The 5,675-nt window shown below is 44.8% G+C and overlaps 1 long non-coding RNA gene across 1 annotated transcript; it reads right to left on the bottom strand.

The window, feature by feature from the left end:
* LOC126490262 (uncharacterized) lies at positions 1-2,205 on the bottom strand. The gene is made up of 2 exons (XR_007589137.1): positions 1,922-2,205; positions 1-924 (listed from the first exon to the last, which is right to left on the bottom strand). It is a non-coding gene; the product is annotated as an uncharacterized lncRNA (long non-coding RNA).
* Positions 2,206-5,675: the final 3,470 nt, after the last annotated feature.

Here is a 5,675-nt window from a genome sequence, read left to right as displayed (position 1 = left end):
TAAAGATTTATTTATTTATTATGTATACAACATTCTGCCTCGATGTATGCCTGCATGCCAGAAGAGGGCACCAGATCTCATTACAGATGGCTGTGAGCCACCATGTGGTTGCTGGGAATTGAACTCAGGACCTCTGGAAGAGCAGTCAGTGCTCTTAACCTCTGAGCCATCTCTCCAGCCCGGTATCTGACCTGTTTAAGATGGATTTTTTTAATTCGGCTCCCTGGAACTCACGAGAACTCCTTGGGTTTGTAAAAACAGAAGTTTTAGACACATGGAAAGCAGTATAGGAGAGAAATTTGATTTAAAATTTGTTTGGTGAGGTAATCTTTGAAAACCCCTCAGCTATCAAACTGTCAGAGATCTTTGAGAATTATAAGATTTTACTTGAGTTACTGATTAAAAAATGACAGAGACCTTACATGGTTGGCACCCAGAGCTACTCTTTTTTTGGGTCCTCCATGGTCTCTGAAGGTTGCACTTGAGCTTTGCTGTTTAGCGCAGGGCCTGCCAGGCTCCAGAAGATTCTGTGGGCTAAGAAATCTGTAGGAAGACAGGCCTACCTTGACCTGAGCAGCTAGGCTGTCAATTCCAGTGATTCCGTCCACGTCTAGAGGTCTTTAGTTTAGATGAAAGGCAGTTTTGCCCAATGGTCAGCACTCGGCAGTCAAAGTGAGCCGCAGAAGGACGTTGTTCTGTGTGTCCATTTGTCTTCTGTCTTCTTTGGAGGAAATAAAGAGTGTGCTGCTAGGAGCCAACCTGTCTCTTTTGTTACGAAAAGTTTTTAAATATTGCCGGGCGGTGGTGGCGCACGCCTTTAATCCCAGCACTTGGGAGGCAGAGGCAGGCGGATATCTGTGAGTTCGAGACCAGCCTGGTCTACAGAGCTAGTTCCAGGACAGGCTCCAAAGCCACAGAGAAACCCTGTCTCAAAAAACCAAAAAAAAAAAAAAAGTTTTTAAATATTAAATACTTAAATATCGCATTCCCAGATCTCTGAGCAGTTGAGGGCTGGATTAAATATAGCTGCAGTATACTGGCTCTGAACAGGTAAGATCCACACTTGTAAAAAGGCAGAAAGAAGAAACTGCTGGCAATGGAAGGTTAATGCCAGAACTGACAATGGTAGAGAACAGCTTAAGAAACTTAAAAGTACATACCAGTTTAAAATATGAGACTCATGTTTTGTAGTCTGAAATAAGATGTAATAAACAATTATTATACATAGAAAGAGTGAACAAGAATTGGGCAATGTGGACGCCTCTGATGGGCCCTATCAAAGGCATTTGACCATTGCTCAAAACACATTTAACAGAGTTAACATGAGGAGTTCAGTGAAAACTGGGTGAAGAGGCAGGGTAAAACCAGGAGTAAAACCATAAAACTGTGAGTAAAACCGGGAGAGTGTGGTCACGTGGCGACTGCCACGTGTTGTGGAAAAAAGTTTTTGTTTTGTTGTAGAGCCTCCATGACATAACAGAAGCCGCAGCGGGGAGGGGCAAAAGGCTGGAACTGAAAAAAACTGCACCATGCCACGGCTGGAATTGAAAAAGCTGGAACTGAAAAAGCCAGGGAGCTGGTTGCTATCCAGAGCCAAAATCGTGAAAACCCGCAGTACGAACACCCAGGACCACGTGGAAAAGTGTCCTTTGTCCACGGGTGGGGTGCTATGGCCTAGCTGGATTCTCGCGACCCAGAAACCAGGAAGGCTGGGGGCGCCGCTCCAAGCAGTGCTTAACCGTAACCGTCGAGAGAAGAGAAAAAGGAAAGAAAGGAAATGGAAAGAAGCTGAGGACCCGGTCCTCAGTCGAATGCACTGCACGCGCGGACCAGCCCCCAGGACCGATCCAAACGCGGCTCTGGCAAGGGAAGGCAACCGCAGCAGAACGAAAGCGACCTTAGCAGAACGGGAGACACTCACCGATGGAAGCGCCAATTGAAGCAATTAGGGAGTCACGTGGCACCAATCTTATTCCTAAGATGTTTCTAAGATGTTTGCGGTGCAGCTGCTAGCCCCGAAGAGACGGTTGTAAGATCCCCGGGGCGGGCTGGTGGAGCCCACCATGTGACAAGCGGCTATAGTTTCCCACCAGCGGGAGGGCACGCGCCGCGCAGGCGGTGGTGGTGGGTAACAGACACATAGACACAAAAATAGGCATAAGTATTTATTAAGAGAGAGAGAGAGAGAGAGAGAGAGAGAGAGAGAGAGAGGGGGAGGGGGAGGGGGAGGAGGAGGAGGAGGAGGAGGAGGAGGAGGAGGAGGAGGAGGAGGAGGAGGTGTACATCTGGAGAAGAGAGAGAGATGGTGGCGGAGGTCAGAGGTAAAAAAGGAATGGGCGTGGCTTGTCCCTTAAAGCGACGGGAAAGCACAACACAGAGGCTGCAAAGTAGCAAGGAGACGATTTAAAAGTGAAGCAATAATACACATAAAAAAAATAAGCTGTTGTTGTCCAGACACTGAAGGAGCAGGATGTGACCTGCCCCGCTGAAAAAGGTATTGAGCCATGTGGCTAACATATACTAGAACAATGGGTTAATTTAAGTTTCAAGAGTTAATAAGAAGCATGAGCTAATGGGCCAGTTTATGAAAAAAAAAAGTAAGCTGTCAAGGCAGGAGAGATGGCTCATCACTTAAAAAGCACCACACACCTTTAATCCCAGCACTTGGGAGGCAGAGGCAGGCGGATCTCTCTGAGTTCAAGACCAGCCTGGTCTACAAGAGCTAGTTCCGGGACAGGCTCCAAAGCTACAGAGAAACCCTGTCTCGAGAACCCCCCATCCCCCCCAAAAAAACCATAAAGCACTACATGCTCTTCAAGATGGCCTGGATTAGAATCCTAGAAACACACAGGACAACTCATGACTGTAAGTGCAGTTCCTGGGCATCCAATGCCCTCTTCTGGCCTTCATGAGTACCAGGTATGTACTTGGTATACAGAAATACATGCAGACAAAACACCCATATACATAAAAATAATAAAATTAAAGCAATGACAACAAATATTTATGTGTAGTACGAAAATTTTAATTTAATTAAAATATTTCCTTTTTAATTACGTGTATGCTGAGGGAAGTGCAGGTGGCTGAAGATGGCATTTGATCCTTTCAAGCTGGTGTTAGCGGCAGCTGAGAGCTGAGCTGTCTTCCCTAAGAGCTTTATGTGCTCTTAGTTGATGAACCATCTCTCCTGCCCTGAACGTCATTCTTTTGCATGTAGGTATCTGCTTTCCCTGAAACTATTTGTTTTAAGCTCCCTAAAAGTATTTTTGGAAAGAATTGTCCTTTTCTAGTTTGTAGCTTTGGTATCCTTGTCAAAAGTCATGCTACCACTTCCTGGGGAGATGTCTGGACTCCTATCGTGTTCCGTCAGGTTTTCTGTTGTCCAGTACTTCACTGTAATAGATGTTACTCAGCAGCATTTGGAAACCAAGAAGTGTTTTCCCACTCAGTATTGCTTTTCCAGAATTGTTTTAATTATTTGGAGGTGTCTCTTGGTTTTGTTCTTGTGTGTGTGTTTTAGGGGTTTACACACATTGCACTACAAACTCTGGTGCTTTGAGGCAAATATTTGGAAGTAAAACAGGGTCTCTTTCTCTGAAACTCAGATTGACCTGGTAGCTGCCCAGGCTGACCTTCAACCTGTGACCTTCCTTGCCTTTGCCTCACAAAGGCTGTTTATAAAATGTCAGCACACCTTTTTACCTCTTTTCTTTAAAATGGTACCGGAGCTTGAACCTCTTGCATAGTAGTTGTTAACCAATGCCACATCATTTAAAAAAACTCCATTTTTTATTAAACAGTGACAATTCCCAAAACTAAGTAATCTGTTTTCCAAAAGTAACTTGTTTTTCTAGATTCTTGCCCAACTTGTCCCACTGATCCCACCCCTAAAGGCTGTGAGAGATGCTTATCAGTCACCTGACATTCTTTAACTCAGCACTCACTTTAGCTCTCCAGATATTCCTAGCAACAGCAATCCAGGAGGCAAAGCCGGGGAAATTTTCAATCCTCTTTTCTGCCTGGATTAGAGCTAAATTGCTCCTTCCCTTGTCTGTCTTTCCTTTCCACCAAATTTATGGCCGGCAAGTGCTCTACCACCATTGCTTTCGTGTTCTTACTGACTTCTTCACACTGGCCTCAAACTCACTGTATGGCCCATGCTGCCCTCTAATTCCTGATGCTCTTGCTTCCACCTCCCAGGTGCTTTGATTACAGTTACACACCTGATTCTGGCTTCAGTCTTTTTATATTTAGTTAATATTTTTAATTTTCTTCTTATTGTTATTTGAGACAGGGTCTCACTATATAGCGCTGACTGTCCTGGAACTCACTCTGTAGACCAGGCTGGCCTCTAATTCACAGAGATCCACCTGCCTCTGCCTCCTGAGTGCTGGGCTTAAAGGCGTGTGCCACCACACTAGTTATTTTTCTTTTAATTTTCTTTATTGCTTTCTTTCTTTTTTAAATATTTATTTATTATGCATACAATAGTCTATCTGTATGTATGTCTGCAGGCCAGAAGAAGGCACCAGACCTCATTACAGATGGTTGTGAGCCACCATGTGGTTGCTGGGAATTTAACTCAGAAACTCTGGAAGAGCAGGCAGTGCTCTTAACTTCTGAGCCATCTCTCCAGCCCCGCTTTCTTTCTTTTTTGAGACAGGGTTTCTCCATAGCTTTTGGTTCCTGTCCTGGAACTAGCTCTTGTAGACCAGGCTGACTTCAAACTCGCAGAGATCCGCCTGCCTCTGCCTCCCAAGTGCTGGTATTAAAGGCATGTGCCACCACTGCCCAAATAAAAAGTTGAACTTTTAGACTGTGTAGTTGAAGGCTACTTGTTCGTTTCCGGCAGCACAGACCTGAAATAATTACACAGAAACTATATTAATTACAACACTGCTTCATCAATAGCTTAGACTTCTTTTTTTCCCTTTGGGTTTTTCGAGACAAGGTTTCTCTGTAGCTTTGTTGCCTGTCCTGGAACTAGCTCTTGTAGCCCAGGCTGGCCTCGAACTCACAGAGATCTGCCTACCTCTGTCTTATAGTGCTGGGATTAAAAGCCTGTGCCACCTGCCTCTGCCTCCCGAGTGTTGGGATTAAAGGCATGCGCCACCACCGCCTGGCCTTAGCTTAGACTTCTTATTAACTAAGTCTTACATCTTAAATCAACCCATTTCTATTATTCTATATATCGCCACGAGGGTAGTGGTTTACCAGTTTGGTTCTGGTGTCTGTCTCCTTTAGCAGCTACATGGCATCTCACTGACTCCATCTTCTTTTTTCCTCTATCTCTGCTCAGGTCCTCTGGAAAAGCAGGGAGTGCTCTTAACTGCTGAGCCATCTCTCCAGCCCAAGAATTTTTTTCTTTCACTTCTCTCTTTTAAAATTTTTCTTAGATTTTTCATGTATATGTAGGTTGCCTGCATGTATGTCTGTGTGCCATGTATGTGCCTGATACCAGAGAAGGTCAGAAGAGGACATCAGGGGCTGGAGAGATGGCTCAGAGGTTAAGAGCACTGACTGCTCTTCCAGAGGCCCTGAGTTCAATTCCCAGCAACCACATGGTGGCTCACAGCCATCTATAATGAGATCTGGCACCCCCTTCTGGCCTGCAGTCAGACATGGAAGGAATGCTGTACACATAATAAATAAATCTTAAAAAAAAGAGGATATCA

The sequence above is a fragment of the Alexandromys fortis genome, unplaced genomic scaffold (genome assembly GCF_014885135.2).
Source record: "Alexandromys fortis isolate MF-2015 unplaced genomic scaffold, M_Fortis_MF-2015_v1.1 scaffold_225, whole genome shotgun sequence".
Lineage (NCBI taxonomy): Eukaryota > Metazoa > Chordata > Mammalia > Rodentia > Cricetidae > Alexandromys > Alexandromys fortis.
This window is presented reverse-complemented; position numbering and strand designations above follow the sequence as displayed.